Source organism: Hemicordylus capensis, chromosome 1, assembly GCF_027244095.1.
Source record: "Hemicordylus capensis ecotype Gifberg chromosome 1, rHemCap1.1.pri, whole genome shotgun sequence".
In the NCBI taxonomy this organism is placed as follows: domain Eukaryota; kingdom Metazoa; phylum Chordata; class Lepidosauria; order Squamata; family Cordylidae; genus Hemicordylus; species Hemicordylus capensis.
In genome coordinates this window covers 370,668,447-370,688,216 of record NC_069657.1, presented here as the reverse complement: position 1 = coordinate 370,688,216, position 19,770 = coordinate 370,668,447, and the positions used below count along the sequence as shown (strand labels likewise).

Genomic DNA, 19,770 nt, shown 5'->3' with positions numbered 1-19,770 from the left:
GAAAGCTGGTGTAGATTGCCAATTAGGGTCATAACAATTCCTGCTCAGAACTGTGCTGTGTACAGTGAGATTGGATACCTTAATTCCAGCAAGCTTGTAGCTTATCAAATGTTGTCGACAGGCACACTGGAGCCTCCATATTTGCAAGATAACTCTCAATCAGGGCTAATGCTTCCATTGGGACAATGCAATATTTAAAACGCTGAAATCAAGCTCTCAAGCTCTATAGAACTATTTGGAGATTTATAGAGGAAAATACAGACATTGAGATGTTTACCAAGCTATGCTATGGCGCCTTTTAACCCAACTGTATACACACTTCTTGGTACCAGATAGGGGAAAGGAGCACACAGACCCCAACACAGATGGACCTCCCCCCCACCTTTTTCTTCTTTTTTTGCAACAGCAAAGTCACCACATGATATTTATTTATGCTTCCATTGTTCTCCAGCCTCACATCCCTTCTGGACTAGAGGTGTGCACGAAATGGACTTTGTATTTTGTTTTGAGCTCAAAATGAAATGCAACATCCTCAAATTTATTTGTCAAAACAGCAGCTGAGCCTGTGGTTTCGAACGAAACACTCAAAACCTTTTCCATGTTTTGAGTACCATTTTTCTGGAGAGAGCTGGTCTACCACTTGGGATCGGTGGGTAGACCAGTCCTCCGAGGTGGGCCAACATGCTAAATCTGGAGTGGAGGCCTGGTCTACCTGCCTCACATGCCAGATAGACCAGGCCTCTGCTCCAGACTTCTTCTATCAGCCTACCTCAGAGGACTGATCTACCCACCAACCCCAACTGGTAGTCCAGCTATCCCCCACAAAATGGTGCTCAAAACACTCAAAATGATTCAAGCTTGGAATGGGGTAGTTTTGTTTCAAGCTCAAAATAGGCCCTTTATTTTAAGGGTGATTTGTTTTAACCCTGAAACACTCAAAATGGCCGTTTCAAGCTTGAACAGTTTTGCACTCAAATCCATTTGCACATCTCTATCCTGGATGCATCCCTTGCAGTGCATTATGGGACGGGTCAGCTTCAAAAGCAGAGTTTACACTCCCTACTTTTGAAGCTGAATCATCCTGTAATGGACATGATGCTGGAGGATGAAAAAAGTGAAAATAAGTCAATAAATCACCACCCAAGTTGTTTTTCCTTCTGTGGGCTTTTAAATGCAATTTTACTTTTCCTTCACTTCTTCATCTAAATAGGCCATTGGGCTACTTTTCTATATATTTTTGTGTAAGGAAGTTTTGTTCTAACTCAGAGAATAGATCTGCAAATGACAAGGATTTCACAGGCCTGTTGCCATTCATACATGTAATTAACATGTGTGATTGGAATAAAGTCTGCTTTGTGAGAGTGCAGCTGTGCCCTTAAAATGTAGCATGAGATGCAATTAAAATAGTACTAGTCTGGAAATTTAAGGATCAGATAGATACTAAAACTCATGTAAGGCAGTTGCTTGAAAAGTAATCTAAAAGAGTCAATATTTATCTTCTTCACATCTGGTTTGTAAAAGAAGGCATTCCTAACAGAATAAGGCATTTTGCTTTCATTAGTCCAATATTCATGAATAGCACTGTGCAGATACAGGCGCTGTTTATGGCAAGTACTGAGTGGAACCACACAAGAATAGATGAGAGACATTTAAACACTGAACAAGTAATACTGTCAATAAAAGAGCCCTTTGTAAATTATTTATATTTTGCTCAATATAATTAATCCCATTTTGTTTTGCTGGCATGGCGTGATGGCTGTTAAATGTGGTGGCTGTTGGACAAAATGCAGTTGTAGATGTCTCTTGAACACAGAAACTTTAAAATCATCTTTAAAATAGGGGAAGTATCATGATGTTTGCATCCCAGGTATCTTGAGACCTTTTTTCAAATTATTTGATATTTCTGGCCCCTCGCAATTCATTTCCTGCTTTAAGACAAAATATTGTGTATATCTCAATAATGTGAATGTGTGTATCTAATTATATGAATGAACAAAGCATAAAAATAATTTCCTAAGGGATGATCTCCAATGTTTTACACTAATGACAGCAAATGTTAAAGGCTGGTCAAAACCCAAAGGATATGCTCATACAATTAATTCATTTATTCAAACAAGTATTTCCTTGTTAGGACAAAAACGGCATTTAGTCAACCATTCATACTATTGATGTGAAGTGAGACAATTGGATTTTCAATAAACTATTAACAAAAACAATGCTCATTTCAGCTGCAGCTTGCAATTCATGACAGGGTTGCATTTAAATGTTAGTGTAGGTCTGCATTCATTGGAACAAAAAGGCAAACAATTCCCTGTAATATTTAGAGCTTTCAAAAAAGAAACAATACACAAATAATTTTCTCATTTGCAGGCTGAAAATATTTAGCATTAAATGATACAACTCAGTAATCTGTTAAGGATTCTAAAGATAGCACAGCTTATACATATTCAAATTTTCTGGTTACTTTATTAAATGTGTCTGTTGAGACTGAATAACATTCCATCAGCAATACTAATTTTCTGTATTTGTAAATGTTTTATGTTTAAACCACAGGGACATCTGATATTGCTATATCTGCCTGAGCATGCATGATAGCAAAACTGTATCCTTCACTTACTTTCCTCACTTTGCATAGGCAAGAATTTTCATAACAAAGGGAAAGCTAATTAGAACATATAGGTCATGAAAAGAAATGCCACAGAGATTGTACTCATCGTGCTCTTCTGAAAACATCTCAAATACTTTTCTGCAGCTACACCAACATGCTAAGCACTGTGCAAAATATATAAACATTCCATGAGTGGTGATTTGCATTAGTTCCACATAATCTGTATCAGCATTAATTAATAGCGTGCACAGTACCTCTACATCTGTTAGCCATTAGACTTTACTCTAATTTATTAGATCTTCATAATTTACCTCAACAACTCATCAGGCAATGAATGAGACTTTGGTTCGTGATGTCAACATATTTGAAGGCACAGTCAGAGAATGTATTGATTCTTAGTGTGCATTCTGGTTGAGAATGCCACAGATAAGAGAAGGTATGGGCCAACAAAACTGATATAAGATTTAGGGTGGAGTTCTGACTTGGTGGAGACTTAGGGTGGAGTTCTGCACATTGTGTGGAGCCTGCTCAAGAAATTGAGGGAGCCTTAAGTTGGTGCTGCAGATGATCACAGATATCAGTTTGCTGGAAGTAGCCAAGTTGAGCCAGAGATATGCCCCCCGACTGTGCCTCCCAGCAAGCCCCAGGCCCATAACCAGGGCATGTCCAGGGGTGTCCATCCCTGCCATAAGACTCCCCCCCCCCCCAGCTGCAGTCCCTGTCCGGTACTCTATTTCCCCCTGTATTTGGGCTGGTGTGAGGGTGGGCAGCAACTTTTAAATTGCCCACTGGTGCTAGCCAATGCAAAGCTCTCCCTGAGTCCCCACAAGTCCACAGCCATTTGGAGGCTCTTCAGAGCCTGGGGAAAGCCAGGCTGCTGCTGCTCCCATCACCCAACAATCATCTGTAGGTTGGGTGGGTAGGACTTCTGGAGGCAGAGGGGTGTGAAAGGAAAGTCACGCTGTGGTCTCTGCACTTGCCTGTCATCTGCCCTGCTGCACCCCATGCCTTACCACTGCTGCCCAGAGAGTCTGCCACCTGCCCTGCTGCTATCACCACTGTTGCGCCTCAGAGAATCATGGAGAAGGTGCATGTGTGGGACTATGGGTGTTCATGTGTGTGATCTATTCCCTCCTCCCTACTTTAATATCTCTAGAATGGTTTGGCATAGGGCTTTTAAATCAGGTGCAGATGTAAGGAAGGGCTGAAGGGCTTTGTGTATTGGATTTGAAATGGATTGGTCAATCCTCTGATTTTTAATAATTTTTAAAACTTTATTTTCAACTTTAAAAGATCGATAAGTGGCTTGTTTCAAGCCAGAGAATGACCAGAATGTCTGGAACGAAGGTGTACCCACCCCACACACACCGGACCACCATTCCATTCCCATATGGAGGAATCTACCCTTTGCCTTCATAAGAAAGGGTAATGCCGCCCACTTGTATGCCCAACCCTTTAGATCTCCTGGAATGGCTTCGCATAGGGCATTTAAATTAAGCATAGATGTAGGACAGGGTAGCAGTAGCATGTGCACTTAATATCAACCCTGTTCCCTGGAAATGCACTTGGTGTTTGTGAGATTCAGATCCATGGTTTGCATTTGCTCTGACTATCTTTTACCTTGGCCTCTATGTTTCTGATATGTGAAATGGGCACATTTGCTCAAGAACGTCTTCATGCTTAATTCAGAGGCAATATACCATTCACTCCATGCAAGTTGCAGGGGAGCAAGGCAGCAGAAGACAGGAGCCCATAACCCACTCCTGCTTGTGGGTGTCACGGCTGCTATGTGGCTGCTTACTCTGGAACACAGAACAGTGTGCTGGACAAGGCCTCATCCTGTCCTGATCACAGCAAGTAGCCATGCTTTTAGACTGGGTTCAAAGCTTCTAAAGGTTTTTAAGCCCAACTTGCTCTACAAAGGCAAGAAAACTTTTGTTATAAACTAGAAGTACTCCTGTTGTGGTTGCTAATGAAAACAGCTTACAGTTTATGTGGATTTTTATTTGTTGTATATAACAATACTCTGCTGTAGTTGTTTAGTGAACACAGTTCACAGTTCTAGACTGTGTGAATTTTTATTGCTTATAAATTGAGTATAGATAGGCACATAGGAAGCTGAGGAATCTTCATAGGAACATAGGAAACTGCCATATACTGAGTCAGACCATTGGGCTATCTAGCTCAGTATTGTCTACAATGACTGGAAGCAGCTCTCCAAGGGTCAAGAGCTGCTTCTCTCTCAGCCCTAACTGGAGATGGAGGAAACTTGGGACCTTCTGCATGCAATCATGAAGGTGCTCTTCCCCAAGCATCCCTATCTAAGGCAAATATCCCATAGTGCTCACACATGTAGTCTCCCATTCAAATGCAAATATCCCATAGTGCTCACACATGTAGTCTCCCATTCAAATGCAACCAGGGTGGACCCTGCTTAGCAAAGGGGACAATTCATGCTTACTACCACAAGACCAGCTCTTCTTCCTTTGACCAGCTCTCCTCCCTTGATAAGCATACTGCTGTTGTAATTGCTTAAGGAAACCCAATTACTGATTTAATCATGTGAATTTTCATTGAATGGATTAAGGACATTGATTTAGAAAATTGCAATTTTTGTTGACTTTTGCACTACGTCAGTATAAGTTCCCCAGGCTGCAGATTGTTTTTAAAAGGCCATATAAACTGGCCCACCCACATTTTTGTGATTCCCCACCAAGATTTGTATGCTGGCTATGGGCCTGGCAAGCCTCTTCCACCACCTCACAACTATTGCGAGGTTGCTATCTCAGTCTGCCTTGTGCTACTTCACAGCTATTCACTCTGATGGCAAAGGGGGCAGGCTCACCTGGAATTAACCAGAGATTCATGGAGAGCACGGGTTCAGACATAATGCACACTTCAGTGGGAGAAGCACTTAGTTTGGTGAGCCAACTTCAAATTTTGGTTACAAATGTCAATTTGAGGCCCCAAGAGAACCTCCAATTCCTTACTTGGTATGGGTTTACTATATCATGGACAACTGGGTAACCAAGATTGCAAGTAAGTTCTGTATGTTGTGTATGACGCCACACATAGAATGTTGCAAATTAGAAGACCTAGGATCAATCCAACTCCAGAGTGTTAACCACTGGAAGATCTATAATCAAATCCTATTGCAGCAATGGACTTACTGTGTAGCCTTGGGAAAGTCTTTATTACCCACGCAACTACAAATGAATTGAATGAAATTAATGAATGGAGGACTGGATTTGTGGATTGCCCCTAATCACTGTCACTGAACTCCTGTCTCTTCTCAATATAAATGCCAACGAAAGGTGACCTAAGCCACTTGAGAGGCAGCTTTTATTCTGATGGCATAGGGAAAATTTAATTCAGTTTAAGCATTATGGTAATTACAACGTTTCAAACAGATGAATTCTCAAAAAGAGGATAAAATCAGAAACTATAGCAGTAGTATAAACTGGATAGAGTTCAATTAAATTCCAGTATTTGGGTAAAAATAAGCGGCTGTTGCTGGTCTATAATGATTATGGAAATTATCTTCATACCATTAACTAGTAGGAGAATTTTGTCTGGAACTACATAAAAGATATGAAAACACTAGCATCCACAGCTGTTCATGAAAGCATCTGTGGTGTTTTCCTCATCCTCCCCATCACTTGGAAGATGACAGAAATGCTAATTGTGTATAAAATGAATTTGTCTCCAAACTTAAACTTAGAGGAATGTACATTTAATCTCATTCCCTTGCTCCTAATCTACATCATGTGGCAATTGATACAAGAACTCACTACCTTTTTCCTGTTTACTTGGCAGTGTAAGATCAGCTTTTAAGTACTAGTAGATATAGTATACCATGGCCAAATGTTTAGGATTAGCATGCCAGGACCATCACCCATACAATTTAACTAATTAATTAGGATAAATTAATCTCACTCCAGGTGCTACCTCCTAGCTTCCAGTAGCTTCAGGGAATCACTTCCCTCAGATAGCTTGCAAGATATTAAGGCTATGCACACAACTGCAGGGTGGGGGGTGGGGGGTGGGTTTGCACCAAACTTACCTTCCCCCCAGATGATCTTTTTGCAGTGGTGGGACACGTGAATCACGTTCCCACATGATCCGCATTGCTTGGAGCAGTGCAGATCTCCAGAGGCTGGGACAATGTGTCCCAGCCTTGGGAAATCCCACAATGCACTGCACGATGAGCATGGTGCATTGGGGAAATCATGCAGGGGTCAGGTGCTCTAGGCACCCGGCTCTGTGCATGCTTTGGCTGTATGCATTGCATGCAGCCCAATAACCCTGGTGCTGTTGTTAAGGGCATACTTGTGACCTAAAGCCCAGGGTTAAAAGTAGGATTATGTGGGCAAGCAGCACCGGGATCGGCCCCGATCCCAGATCTGCACACGAGCAGCCTAACCCAGGGATTCTGGCTGGACTGCCCTAGGCCGGGTTAGGTTGTTCATGTGAATAGCCTTATTGGATTCTTTCAACAGCAATCAAGACTTTCCTCCCCTTTGCAGCAGAGGCAGACCTAGAAGGGTGCAAGTGGTACTTTTGTGCTGGACCACTCTGCCCTCAGAAGCTGAATGATCTAGCCAGAAGTCAGAGGGGAGTCAATGGAAGGAGGATTGTGCTGGAGAATGGGAAACAAGGGTGGTTGCCGCTATTTTAATTTGTTTTAAACACCATGATGGTAAGGGGTTAGGGTTAGGTAGTCTGCTTGAAACACAAGAAACCCTATGAAAGTGTAAGGAAGGAGAGGAAATAAGGGTCTTAAAGTAGAAGGAAAAAATAGAGGATTGCACTGGAGCACAGTAGTAAAGCATCTGCTTAGCATCTAGTTTGTAGGCTAGTTTGTAGGCTTAGCATCTAGTTTGTAGTTTGTAAGTCCCAAATTCAATCCCTGACATCTTCAGGTAGGGCTGAGAAAGATCCCTGCCTGTAACCTTGGAGAAGCCACTGCCAATCAGCATAGATAGTGATAATTTAGATGGACCATATAAGGCAGCTGTATTAGGCAGCTTCCTATGTTCCTAGGGTCAAATGTTTAAGGCTGCTCCTGCCTCACAGACTAAACTTGGAAACAGAAGTGTTTGCTAAGTCACATAGTTCTGCAATTTGTTTGTGGTCACCATGGCTGCATGTAAGAACCAGTTGCTTAGAATACACACAACTACATTTTTAAAAGTCTTCTTGGAATTATGAGAATTAGACTGAGGTTGTTTTTTAAGCAAAACAGTGACTCCCACATTTGAACACATGGCCTACATAAACAGTTTACTAGGCTGAAGTGAACAGGCAGCTGTGTTACTGCTGTGAACTGACTTCAAATACCAAGGTGAAAAGCCACATGTTGCATGTGAACCAGTTATATTAGCATACCAGTAAACCTCATGGTGTCCTACAAAGAAATATATCACCAGTGACAAAGCTGTGCATACATCCTGCTCAAAGATGAGGCCATCGTAAGCTAGTGACTCAAGCATTGTGGGCCACACACTAAAGCAGCCACATGGAGACTTCATTAAATCACTGTTATGTCTCACCTCCACACCACAACCAGAGTGCATACACATGGACTGGACTGCAATCGATCTATGTTGTGAGCTGATACACACAAATATTTGGAGACATGGCATCATACTCCAAGCCAGCCATGGAATCACTGGGTCACCGTGGGCAAGAGACCATCTCCTAACCTACCTCACAGAGCTTGTGTGGGGATAAACATAACCATGTACTTCGAGCTCACTGGAGGAAGAACAGTATATACATTTCAAAACAAATACCCCAAACCCACAAGGTTGTTGTTATGATAAAGGTTGAAGAGCACTATACACAATAATGGTGTGATATAAATACCAATAAAGCAGTTTTAAACGATTGTGCAAAATGCTTAGAGTTCGAAACGGGCAGTTTTTAGTTTTCAAGCTCGAAGCAGAATGCCCTTAAAATAAGGGGCCCGTTTCGAGCTCGAAACAGAACAACCCAATTTTGACAGAAATGTTTCGAGTGTTTCAAGCACCATTTTGGAGGCCTGTTTTTGCCTTGTTGATTGGTTTTCTGGCACTGGCTTTTGATTAGCTTGAGATTGCCTTGCTTCTTGGATGACTTGTTATCATACAAATTAAGTGTTGTCATGGGCAACTGTGCCGCAATTGGCTGGGGAGAGGCAGGAGGGATGGGGGGACACTTTTGGAGGGAATTAAAAAAATGTAGGGACTGGGAGGCGGAGAAAGCCATTATAGTATCTTGAAGAGGATACATCAGGAAAGGAGGAAAGGAAGGTTTGATTTTATGGTTTTCTTTTCTCAGCAGTGAGTATGATATGCTGTGCTATTGCTGTATAACTATCTGGTTTTGTTGGATCTCAGATTGACAAAGGCAGAACTTGGGTACCTGCCTTCCTTGAGTTGTGGTTTGTTTTGTTTGTAAAAAAGTGTTGTGGCAAGAAATGTGGCAGCTCTGGGTGTGTAATTTCTTGGTGACTAGTAAGATGAGCTCCATGTTTTGGCCCTGAGACTAACTTGTGCTTCACTCACTGCTCTGGTCTGCTCTGCAATCTGCATTGCAAGGTATACTGAGTCAAGTGTGGCTGAAGTTGCTCTAGTTGAGCTTATGGCTATGCTTGCTGCTAAGCAAGGGTACTGTTGTGGCAGCTGGTGCAATGCTAGGAGTCATAATTGTGTGTGAGAGAGCAACTTGTGTTACTGCAGCGCAGGCACTGAGTCTGGCAGTGGATACTGGGTCAGTGAATATTTTATGGCCATTTTTGGACTGTATTTGATATGTGTGTTCTGTGTTGGGAAGGACAGATTCCCCTTTACTGTGTGTTTGCAGTGTTTTTCAAGGCAGGGATGCAAAATGCATTGCAAATTGCAATGCAAAACCATTCCGGTCATAGGAAACAATAGAGAACTCAAAAACACCCCATTATTCCCCATGGGTAGCTTCTAGGGACACCAAAATGGGTTGTGTGGCAGGGCATGATGGTTGCTACCTACCACCCAACCCACAAAAAAATGGGCAAGTGGACAATTTTTAACCTTGTCCCCAAACTCCATAGGATCCTATGGGGTCTTGGGGGGAAGCTAAAACTGGTTTAAAATTGGCCACCTGCTCATTTCTTTTGTGGGTTGGGAGTTAGGTAGCACTCATCATGCTCTACCACATAACCCACTTTGGTGTCCCTAGGCGCTACCAATGGGGAAAACTGGGTGTTTAAAGTTTTCCCATTGTTCCCTATATCCAAAACACTCAAACATTTTGCGTCTGTTTCATCTAAACAGCTGGCTCAACCACTATTTCAACAAACCTTTTGAGCATTTTGCATTTCATTTCGAGCTTGAAACAAAATGCAAAATGCATCTCATACACAAACAAATAAAAATACATTAAAAAATTACTTGCTAGTAAACCTCAGTTATTTCATATAAAGTTACTTGCAAGTTAACGTGATTGGGCTGACAACATTAGGATCAAATTGGACACCAAACAAGGTCAAATCTGCCTTGATTAAATGGCATCTGGGAAAACATCAGAAAGAATAATGTTAGTATCTATGGCTATAAGCCTAGTACCATGGAACAGTGTTAGGATTTAGCTTCAAATAAATACGCATTGTATCAGGCTGCACAACACTTCTCAGTATACAAAGTATTTTACAAATTCCCTGTGTTGTTTTATGAGAAACACCCCAGCACACACACACACACACATAATAAATCACCTTCCTCTTTCCCTTCCTCCTCTTGACCAGTGACAAAAGCATTCCAGAAATACTTCAGATAGTTTTCAGCTTTAAAAAGGATTATTCCATTGCTGTGATTTTGATTTCTTATAATTTCACTGAGATGTCTATGACTATTTTGTAGAAAGGAGTCAGACTTCTAAGGAAAATAACTGCATATTTATGCAAGTTCACAGGCATACCTGACCCAATTTGCCAGTTTATATATCTTATTCTTGTCCAAAGGCAGAGGGTACTTTTATACAAAAGAAACATCACAAAATGAAATACCATAGATCATACAGAAGTCATAGAGTGTTACTGATTGGCAGCTGCTCAGAAGTGCCTTGTGCTGATGCTAGCCCTTTTCAGCCAATACAAAAAGGGGCCCAGATGAACAGTATGGTACTTCCGCACCATGATCCCTCTTGCTGGACATGGGCAAACAGGTGAAGCTTTTTGCACTGTGATCAATAGGTACAGAATTGGTGTATTAGTATGATTACAATGTGTAGGGGAGAAGAGAAAGAGAACATATTGAATGGAGGTTAGATTAGAAGATAGTGGCCCTATGTACAGGTAATGTTCAACACATGTGCAGGCTGTGTACTGTGATGCATATACGGATCTGTACACATGCACAGTTGTTTGGTCTAGGACCATAAATAAAACTTGACTGACTGACTGACTGAACACATGCACAGTTATGTTCAATGCACGTACAGTAGTACACTTCCTATCTACACCCTGCATTTGAGGGGGCCTGTACCCAGGTTCTCTTTTAAAATGATGGCATGTACAGTCATTCACACAAAAACATGTGCACGTGTGCAGAAATCTGTACACATGTACAGCATAATGTTTGAACAGGATTCTTGACTCACCTGAAAAGGCATACTTTAGATCAGCTTTGAGAGAAAAAGAAAATATTTATCAGATCTAGTGCAATTCAATGCATTTAGACTTCCTATGAGAACTGCTGTTCCTTTTGTTTGAAAAGAGAGGGCAGGCATGAATAACGACTAAAAGAAAAATCAGTAAAGAAATAAATGGCTTTTTAATGCATGACCTTCAACCTCAATCCCAGTTCCCCAGAGGCCAACTTTGCCTTCTTCTCAAGCATTGTTCTCACCGAATGGATAAAGAAAGATGTATAAAGAAACTGATGAAGGAACTACTGCTTCACTGTGGAACTTTACAAGCTTTCTTGACACTGAAGAAGTCAAAGGTGGCATCAGATTGAATATCCATTTTAAATTAATGAAACATAGGAGGCTAGTACTGACTATTGGTACCAGAGAATGTTATGAAACTGAGTAACTAATTCATTGAAGTCAGCTGCTCAAGAGATTGCTTGATCTTCAACCTTCTTCCACAATCCAAGGTTTGTTAATTTCATTTCACTTTGCAACAGAAAAGAATAGCTGTTTTAGATCTGATTGTAAGACACTTTGTGGAAATGCAGTCTTTTTTGGTGAGCAGATGGAATTAGCAAAAATGCACTGGATGTTGGGATTTCATTTATTTATTTAAAATATTTATACTCCGCCCCTCCAGTGCACTACTGCTTGGGGCCGTTCACAACAATAAGATAGATACAAGATACAATAACAATAATAAAATTAACTAAATTAAATAAAAAAGTTGTCAGATTAAAAACCACAGTCATTAGATTCAAATTTAAGGTTATTTTAAATGCTAAAAAACTGAAAATTACAAGCTAAAGAACCTACCAGGTATAACAACAACAAAACGTTAGCTTGTAACTGATACCTGAATCCATGGATATCCACAGGACTTTTCCCAGGGGTGAGCAAAGCCTACAGTCCTATACCAAATAATTGGGAATAAGCCCCATTGAATTAAATGGGATTGGCTCAGTCCAGAGTGGACACCTCCTCTTGCCCCCCTCTCTGGATGCCCATGTATCATCACTCAGCTGTTTTAAACAGAAAAATCATGGCCACAAGCAAAGCAAACAAATTATAAAGGTTAGTGCCTTTGTACCCTTTGTGCAGCTACTACTTTTAAAATCAATTTTTCCTTAAAAGCAAATTGCTGCTTGACAAGGATCTCCCAGAGTTTTCCAGTTTAAGCACTAAATCATATTCACACCTACTTAGCTTCAACAGTGTTACAGCATGGAAGATTCTCAGACCACTCATTGAGCCTCAACAATAAATTACATGATAATTAAAATATCACATTATATGAATATATTAGTCTGAGGTCAGTATTTCTCTATTAGTGAACACAGCAGTATCATACAGTTCCATTTGCAATGAAATAAGACCACATGGAATCACTGCTTAAGCAAGAACAATGGAAAGCAGTGGAATCCCTTCGTACTGCAGTATATCTGCACGGCAGGCAAAAGAGGATCTAAACATTTTTTCATTATGCTTAGCAACTATATGCTCAAGGAATGGGGAGGGATGCCCTGATGTGAAGGAATGGGACAGGTTCCTTAACTGTGTATTTGGTTATGTTTGTATTTAGTTGAAAAATGGTTGCCAGGTGTTTTGTTTATTTGTTTTTTTAAAAAAATGTGTGTTTAAAAGTTGGGCAATTCCACCCCAAAGGTTAAAAGGTCAGCCAAGAAAACAGAAACAGAACAGTAGACAAAATAGAAATCAAGGGGAAATGAAGAAATGAAACCAATACTATTCCTTTGATTGGTTACACTAAAGGTTGAAATAAGGAGCATGTTTTAGGCCATAAAAGCCTGGGCCAGAGAACAAACCAGGCAGTCAAGGACACAGGGAGAGACAGGAAGAGAGCACTGCATCATGGCAGGCTGCTGTAGAAAACCATGGGTAGTTAGGAGATGTAGCTTAACTAGGGAATCAGTTTTAGTTTGCGTAGATGGATGCATTTATCATTTGTTATTTTACACCCTATTGGTCACACGGTTGAGTGTATGTGTGAAAGAAGTATTTGTATACCTTTCTCGATTGATTGATTGATTGATTGATTGATTGGATTTATATACCGCCCTTCCAAAATGGCTCAGGGCGGTTTACAAATTAAAACAAACCACTAAAACAATAAAGAGCTAAAAACAAATTAAAAACAATATAACAACAATTAAAAATTTAAAAACATTTTAAAACAACAATTACAGTGATTAAAAGCCCCCAAATCGGGTTAGAATATTAAAACAGATTATAAAACCCTGGAAAGCCAGGCCAAACAAATACGTTTTAAGGGCTCTCCTGAAGGCTAATAGAGAATTCAAATTGCGGATTTCCGCAGGGAGTGCATTCCACAGCCCCGGAGCAGCTATAGAGAAGGCCCGCCTCTGAGTCGCCACCAGACGAGCTGGTGGTAACTGGAGATGAACCTCCTCAGATGACCTTAATGTGTGGTGGGGATCACGCAGAAGAAGGCGCTCTCTAAGGTAACTCGGCCCTAAGACGTTCAGGGCTTTAAAGGTCATAACCAGCACTTTGTATTTTGCCCGGAAACATATCAGCAGCCAGTGCAGTTGTTTCAAAATAGGCATAATATGGTCTCTCCAGGTTACTCCAGAGACCAATCTGGCTGCCGCATTCTGAACTAATTGAAGTTTCCAAACTACGTACAAAGGCAGCCCCACGTAGAGCGCATTGCAATAGTCAAGCCGGGAGGTTACCAGCTGATGCACCACTGTTTTGAGGTCATCCTCCTCCAGGAATGGGCACAGCTGTCAAATCAGCCGAAGCTGACAGAAAGCACTCCTGGACATGGCCTCCACCTGAGAAACCAGGGTGAGGCCTGGGTCCAGGAGTACTCCCAAGCTGCGCACCTGCTTCTTCTGGGGGAGCGTAACCCCATCCAGCACAGGAAGATCTAACTCACTCCTCAGATTCTGAGCCCCACCGATGAGCACCTCTGTCTTGCTTGGATTCAGCTTCAATTTGTTATCCCTCATCTAGCCCATTACTGCCTGTAGGCAGGCATTTAGAGAATGAGTGCCATTTCCTGAAGATGAAAGGGAGAAGTAGATTTGGGTGTCATCAGCATACTGATAATACCCAGCACCAAATCTCCTGATGACCTCACCCAGCGGTTTCATGTAGATATTGAAAAGCATTGGTGACAGAATGGAGCCCTGAGGGACTCCATATCCTCCTGCTTTGAGGAGCGACTGTCACCAAGCTCCACCATCTGGGATCTACCTGAGAGATAGGAACGGAACCACTGCAGAGCAGTGCCCCCTATTCCCAACTTCCCCAGACGACCCAGAAGGATACCATGGTCAATGGTATCGAACGCCGCCGAGAGATCCAAGAGGACCAACAGAGTCACACTCCCTCTGTTGATTCCCCAGTAAAGGTCATCCATCAGGCCGACCAAGGCTGTCTCAACCCCATAGCCCGTTCTAAAGCCAGTTTGAAATGGGTCTCTATACCTATTTGTTGAAATGTACCAATTTGTTGAATACAAATTTGTTGAAATGGGTCTATATACCAATTTGTTATATATTAGTAATACTTAACTTGTTGTTTATACCCTCTGGTGTCCATGGGCTTTTTGTTTGTTTATTTGTTTCCCATCCCAGAACCAAGGGCCATTCCACTCTATCTAAATAGGACCTGTAAAGGGTTTGAGAGGCTGTTTGGTGGAGGCAGCTGTAGAAAAAAAGATTTCCACGTGGCAGCAATAGGGCATAGGGAGGGAGGTGGTTTTGCTCATCTGCTCTCCCATTCACAGTGCAAGCTGGTGTTGGACCATGACAACTGGAAAGCCAGTACAGAAAGACAGAGAACAGCATAACCTGTAGAAATCCTTGCAGAACAATTTACAAATTGAATAATATGGGAAAGAAGAATGGCTGAAATTTTTATTGTCACATGGACTGATGTCAGTAATTACAGATATACTTTAAAAGGGCTAATCTGAGAAAATAATTACAAGAGTTGGTAAAGAATTGATATATGCATGAATAGTGAACAAATTTGCTTGACCATATCTCATAAAAACAATACTAAAATATCAATATAAAATATTTGTATGTGTGTGTGTATGTCTATCAATCTATGGATCATAGGTAATGAAGAACACTATGACTTGAATACCAATAGTACTCTGTACAAGTAGAAAAAACACTACCACTTGTGCAAGTGTGGGAGTCCCGAATTTCTATCAACTTCCCTTCCATAATCAGCCCCTATGCTACTTCAAACACAATTTTTGAAGTAATCTTAGGACTGATATATTTGGGGAGTGCAGGGGGCTACAACAGAAAGGAGGAAACTGGAAAGCCTCCTTTTGTGAGTAAATGTTCACTTATGGTTCATAAGATCCAACCCTGTAATTTGATAAACAGAATAAAAGAAATGAATGTACAGAAACCAAACAAAAATTATATAGAAAGAGAATGAATGGCATCATAAAATTGTGTTAGGTGTCTCCAGTTAAGGATCTTACATAAAAAGCAAATGGGCTAACAAAGCTGATTTATGTATTACAAAAATAGTTTGAAAATTTAATATCAAGTTATTTCATTATGAGCATGTTTGGGGTCTCTTAAGCTATGAAAGAAGCAGTTTTGTACCTTAACTAGCCAATATTAATTTGATTTCTGAGTAGCACACATTTTATACTGCATACCAATTTAGCCATTCATGCAAAAATAATAGATATATTACATATAAAAATTTGTTTGCCTATTTTATTCTATTGATGAAGGTTTGCAACTTATAATTTTAATAAAAACAGACATAGGTATTATTAGTTACTAAATTGCTACAGAGGTGAGAGTTTAATAGAATTTAAGGAGAACGCTTCTATTATTTAAAAGCACTGCAAACTTTCTCTGGAGCCTTCTGGAAACTGCAGAGTACAACAATCCCCTCCAAACCAGCATTACTTTTCCAGTCTTGCATAGTAACAATAGTTTATTACATGTTTCCTGCACCAAACTCATCAACGTCCTTGAGAACAACAAAGGTTATCAGAGGAATACGCACAAGACCTAGTCACACAACCTTATTTAGTAAATGAATGCAAGAAGTGTTTGTGTATGGATTATGTGCAACTGGCACTTCTATTTGTAGCTACACAAAGAGGCAGCTTGCATTTCCAGCCATTATTTTTTTTTTTCTAAAGCAGAGCCAGAGATCAGAAAGGGAAAATATAGCCTGTCTTACTAATTAACGTGGATATAGAATGTTGACAGGTTAACCCAATGACTCCCACAAGAAAACAGATCATGTAAAAATAGCACTGTACAATCTCACTCTGATTTTAGTTTAATTATCCTAGCCTTTTAATATTAGCTTTTGAAAGAGACTGATAGAATACAAGATGGGATATATTTTCTTTATACATTTGATACATTACAAGGAGCATTTTGGTACAACAAGTTTTCCCTTACAGGCACCATTGTAAATATGCCTAAAATACTAACAGATTCAAAGAAGATGCTGATTGCAAGAGAAAACAGGACAAAACAGTTGTTGTCTTCTGCATCACTTGCACTAGCCATTTCATGAGATACTATGAAGAAACTCTGAGTCTGAATTCTCCTTCTCAAATATTAGTTCTTCCCCCATGTGCCAGAAGAACAGAATCAGAGAAATCAGCTTGCGCCTAATCTGTTCCATTCTCAAAAGGAAAAAGACACTCTGAAGTGGGTGTAAAAAGATTAGATCTTAGAACTGAACATTTTCCTCATAACTAGCATCTAAAGCTCAATGATCTCCTATGATAAAGACGTTGCCACGAATGAGCTTTAGACTTAGGTCAATGTTATTTGTAGTTATTTAGACAGGCAAGCTAGATTGCTTATGTGGTCTGAGAAAAATACGTCTAAAATTCTCAATGTCCACACCATCATCGTGTTTCAAGCTACGGTAAGAACAGCATTGTGGGAGACTATAAAAATTTGAAAGGTGCATGGTGGGGGGGACAAGTTAGTATGGAAGAATTTTTCTCTGACATCATACTTTGGGCTGTACAGACTGAGCTTTCCATACGTGTTCTGCTGTCACCTCCGTATGATCTACAGCTAGGCAGAAAACTAAAGCAGACTGAGGACATGTGATCCTCCCAATGCCTGAGGTAGATATATACTGGGGGTGGGGGTGGGGCCAATAAACCCACTGAATGGTCATTTACTTTGTTGGATTCTGAGGTACTTTCCAGATTATAGTCTGAATGTGCAGCTACTAAATTGGCATATCTTCCAGACAGTTACACAATTTGATTACTTGCAGGAGTTTGGGGCAGAGGGCAAGCTAATTTAACCACTCTGGAGTGAAGGCCTGTGGGAATCTTAAAGGGGAATGAATATGGAAAATAGAGAAGTATCTTGAATTATATACATAGTCAAACCTCATGCATATCTCTTTGCATAATATGATTTATATGAACAAGGATAATCACAATCACTTCATGTTTTGAGCTGTAAGGTTTATTTGATAGTGTCTGAAAATGCAGCCGTAAAGGATTATATTTGAATTAGGAATAAACAAGTAGCAACAAGACTTTGCTTATATACCTCACATCAAGACTATGTCTATATAGTTTTTCCTTAATTGCTCATTGCAGTAGTTGCTATCATGGTGCAATAAATGAATTTATTAATGTTTCCATGACAGGAAAAAATGATAATATATTCCATTGGAGTGGCCTGCATTTGGAGCAAATATGATTGCTCAGTTTAAAGAAACAATGAAAATATTTTTATGAATTTTTTTTTGATAGTGTGTTTTCTGGGAGCTCTAATCCCAAGAATTAAATAAACCTTAGCAATTTCAGATCTGTCTGGTTTAAGGAGTAGTACTAGATAGCCTACAAAGCATGTCCCTGCCCACCTACAACCCTGTGAATCCCTGCTCCATTATGATGCTCATTTGATGCTTTGAGAAAGTAACTGTTTTCCAACACCGCCTGTTTTGCAGAGTCACTGTGAGGCCAACACTGACCTAAGCTCCTTGGAAGAAGGGCAGGATACAACAGCAAGTAAGTATTCAATTCACACCAGGTTTTCTGACCCATGGTAGGTGGAATGGCTTAGATTCCCACTTCAGTCACTTCCCATACTATATTGTTTAATTAATGTTTCAACAGAAAAAAAGGAAGCAAGTACAAGTTCCCTACCATAGATGATACATCTCAATAGAGGATAGGAGAGACCAGTCTTCACAGAAGAGGCTGTCCAATATTGGATGCACAAGAGAGTCCAATTCACCAGTTTTCTTTAATATATTGATGGCAGCTATTAATGGTACCCTGACACACACGGAAACTATATCTCTAGGGATCACTGTACAGCAGTCCATTATCTGCTCTAAAATATGACCATTTGTTACCTTCGATTGCAACATTTCTGCACAAGTCTTTCATGTAGCTATAAAAAGTTAAAATAAGATACCTGTTGACTGTGCTTCTAAATGCCTTCACATGGATGAATTATTTCAGCTAATGTCAGTAGTAATTTGTTTCAGTGGTTTGCATTCAATATCCCTTTCCCCCCCTGCAGCAGTTTAAAGCATCACAAATGTCAAAACCAGACAAGAGAGTTCCACTTATTGGGATCAGCCTAGGTGCTTGTGGCACCATCATATGATTTAAGTGACACGTGGAGTGCTAAAATCAAGATTATTCTGCAGAGTGAGTTTCAAATATTGCTTGGAAAGTGTCTTCTTTTCTTTTTTCTTTTTGTCTTCTCTTGATTACACGCAAATGCTTGCAGTGCTCCAAGAGGGTGCGCACCAAATGCACAGAGAAATTGACAGGAAACTTCAAGTCAAAGACAGCCTTTGTGTACAGTTTAATCAGAAATGACATGTTGGGAAATTATATAAAATATAACTTAGCAGACAGTACATACAGCCTCATTCAACCATAACCTCTAGTAACCCTTCAGTTTGGTGTTTTTTTAAAAAGTCCAGTTGAATGCGTAAACAATAAGATGCCTCTCAAATGAAATTAAATGGGCTTCAATTTGCCAATACACACAATCAGCTGCCTGAAACCATGTTTTAAGGCCAGAAGGCAGTGCATTCTTATTGTGAGACAAGTTTGCTGCATCACATAAGACTGGTTCAGACTACCAGTAGCAATGTGCATACAGACACAGGTCTGTCCTCAAGCTTGCTCTTTGCCTAAAGTGTGATTAGCCCAAAGTGTGATCTTTGTATACCTAGCTGTAGCCTGTACCTGGTAATAAATCCAGACTGTCATGAAAATATATTGTACATTCCCATACAGCAATTGTGTGGAGGGCCATCTCACACCATATAACCACAGAAAACTGCCTTATGCTGAGTCAGATCCATTTAGCTCAATATTGTTTACACTGACTGGCAGTGGCTCTCCAGGGTTTCAGGCAGGACTTTCCCAGTCCTGTCTGGAAATGGCAAGGATCAAACCTATATCTTCTGCTTAGTGCTCTGCCACTCCCTGAAGACTGTCTCTGCACGATCAGCAGCTATAT

General features: G+C 40.5%; 1 protein-coding gene across 3 annotated transcripts in view; it reads right to left on the bottom strand.

Moving 5' to 3' along the window:
- Window positions 1-19,770, bottom strand: part of PACRG (parkin coregulated) — a 387,264-nt gene that overhangs the window by 63,321 nt on the left and 304,173 nt on the right. The gene's annotated exons all lie outside the window — the stretch shown is intronic.